The sequence below is a fragment of the Ailuropoda melanoleuca genome, unplaced genomic scaffold (genome assembly GCF_002007445.2).
Source record: "Ailuropoda melanoleuca isolate Jingjing unplaced genomic scaffold, ASM200744v2 unplaced-scaffold897, whole genome shotgun sequence".
Taxonomy (NCBI): Eukaryota; Metazoa; Chordata; class Mammalia; order Carnivora; family Ursidae; genus Ailuropoda; species Ailuropoda melanoleuca.
In genome coordinates, this window is record NW_023254402.1 from 1 (window position 1) to 2,616 (window position 2,616).

Below are 2,616 nucleotides of genomic sequence, written 5' to 3' on the forward strand. Positions count from 1 at the left end.
TGGCTCAGCCATTGGCTTGCAAGTTCAAGTAAAGGTCATAGAGGGAATAATTCCTGATATGAATGAATCCTCGTGTCTTTTAATCCTCAGGTTGGTAGACCAAATTTTAATTGCTCCCAGGAATTTTGCATTTCACTGTTATTTCCATTGTTTTTTTTTTTCTTGCAGTATTGTTTCCATTCCTTACCCCAGTTTTTGAAATATTAAATATCTGCCTATTTCCAAAAAAGTTACTGATTTTTTCACAAAATCTGCAAAAAGGATGAAGGAAAGTCGCCTCAAAGATAAACAAAAGGTAAATCCGGTGGTGGTTACATGTGCGTGTTCACTTCTGATCTTTCATTGAGCTGTATACATCTGACGTGCTCACTTCTAAATATGATTTTATGGTAGGTAGGGAACTCTAGGGTTTAGAGCAGGAGACTTCTAACATTTCAGAGAGAATGAAGAAGGTGGAGGTCAGGGAAGGAGATAAGAAGATGAGTCAGAGAGACAATGTTTAAAATTTAAGAATAAGCATGCCAATGAGTATGTCAGTGCATAAACTTTGGTGAGAGAAAAACTGCCACTTCCCTTCAGTAAGNCTGCCACTTCCCTTCAGTAAGCTGTCAAAACATAAAAATTACTGTGTAAAATCATTTTCCTGGTAGTATGATTTTGGCAGATATTACACTGGCAAAGGATCCCTTCAATTCTAAGCCTCTTTTCTTATACATTTGCTCGTGGAAGTTCCCCTCAGGCACCTGGTCATGTTACATTTGAGCGTGTCATAGTTTAGAGTGTGCAGGTGTCTTCTTTGGGTACCGAGGCTGCAAGCTGGCTGAGCAGGCTTTGCCTTCCTGAGGCCTGGTGGGCAGCACTAGGATGTGTGTAGGACAGGGAGACAGGGCTGGGTACCCCAGGATGTCTCTGAAGATTGTGCAGAGTTCTGGGAGGGTGGGGCATTCGAAGATGCTGACACAGAAGCTGCCCGTGGACTCTGCAGAGGTCAGGAGATTGGTCTATGTGGCCACTCATTAAGAATTAAGGTTGGAAAAACAAAAGGACTGAAGTCAGGGACTTTCTCCTGAGCAGTAGGTATGACAGGAGAGGGACCAGGCACCTCTTGGGCCAGGAAGTTGTGTTCAAAAGCCAGAGAAGCTGAGGATCAGAGAGAGCAAGAACCAAAAAGCAGTGGGACGTAATGGCTGGATTCCTGCATGAGAAATATCGTGCTCTTCAAGATTTGTAGCTGGACATTTTTGTTCACTTTTGCCTCTGGCAACACTAGTTAAACTTCTGGATGTGAAGGGGCCATATTCTCAGGAAGGAAGTTAGGTACTGCACTCCTGATTTACTTCTGACTTCACAAGTGACTTTCTGTCATTGAAATATCTCTTTCTGTTTCCAGCACCGAGTGGATTTTCTTCAGCTGATGATTAACTCCCAGAATTCCAAAGAAATGGACACCCATAAAGGTAAGCAAGGAGAGCTTCAGATGGCCTTAATGGGGTGGCTCAGAGATAGGGGGTGGTTCTGAGATATGGAGGGAGATTTTTAGCAGATGGAATATCAGACAATCGAAGAAAGACACACGTTCAGATACAAATGGTAGCCAGAGCATTTTCCAGAAGAACAAAGCCACAGTTTGTTCAAAGCTTAAAGGGCAATGATAGACAAAACAGTCAGTGGTCTGCCATGTGGGAGCTTGTTTGCAATGTCAATCCTCCATCCTAATCCAGACCCACTGAATCAGAACCTCAGTCTGGAAATTCACATCAAAGCTTCATGACATCAGGAGGCACCAGGGGTGCCCTTCACTTGGAACACTTGGTTAAACTTGTGTTCACTGGCTTAATCTACTGCGAAGTTTTTTCCCTTTGTAATTAAGAAGTAACTGGTACTGAATGCCTTTGTGATGTGTACATCTTACATATTTCTCTTTAACCTGTCACCTACTACTTTAATCATCCATGGATAATATTTGACTAAAACCATTATTAGTATGATGGTTGCAAAATGATGACTTTCTACTTCCACCATTCCTCCTACATTTGGAGTGATAGTCCATCGTTAGGGTGAGCTTTCCATTAATCATCATTATTGTATTTGTTTATTTATATATGTCAATATAATCTCAATATTACTAACTTAGTCTCTTANTTTAGTCTCTTAAATTTTTTTTTAAATTTAGATAATCAATTCTCTCAGGTTTGTCTTCTAGAAGCCATTTCAAGTGGGATCCTGCGTCCTTTTTTTCTTCTTCTTCTTTTTTTGTTTTCTATAGACTTTAGTTGTATAGCAGTTTTATGTTTGCTGTAAATTTGAGTGAAAGACACAGAGATTTATCCCATACTTCTTCTGTCCCACCTACATACAGCATCTCCCACTATCAAAATCCCCCCAGATGTGGTAATTTTGTTACGATCTGTGTCCCTACAATTACATATTATCACCACCCAAGATCCATAGTTTACATTACAGTTCACCCTTGGTGTTGTGTATGATCTGGGTTTAGACATCTGTATGATGATGATAATGATGTGTGTCCACCATTATAGCACATAGTGTAAAGATGGTAAAGGATGGGGGTGCACTGGGGTTTGTATAGTCCAAACTATCAGCTTTGTTCCTTTC

At 40.7% G+C, this 2,616-nt stretch overlaps 1 long non-coding RNA gene across 1 annotated transcript; it reads left to right on the top strand.

Annotated features, from left to right (window-relative positions):
* The first annotated feature begins 6 nt into the window (after positions 1-6).
* Positions 7-2,129, top strand: LOC117800908. Its single transcript, XR_004623209.1, has 2 exons — positions 7-295; positions 1,391-2,129. It is a non-coding gene; the product is annotated as an uncharacterized LOC117800908 (long non-coding RNA).
* The last annotated feature ends 487 nt before the right edge of the window (positions 2,130-2,616 follow it).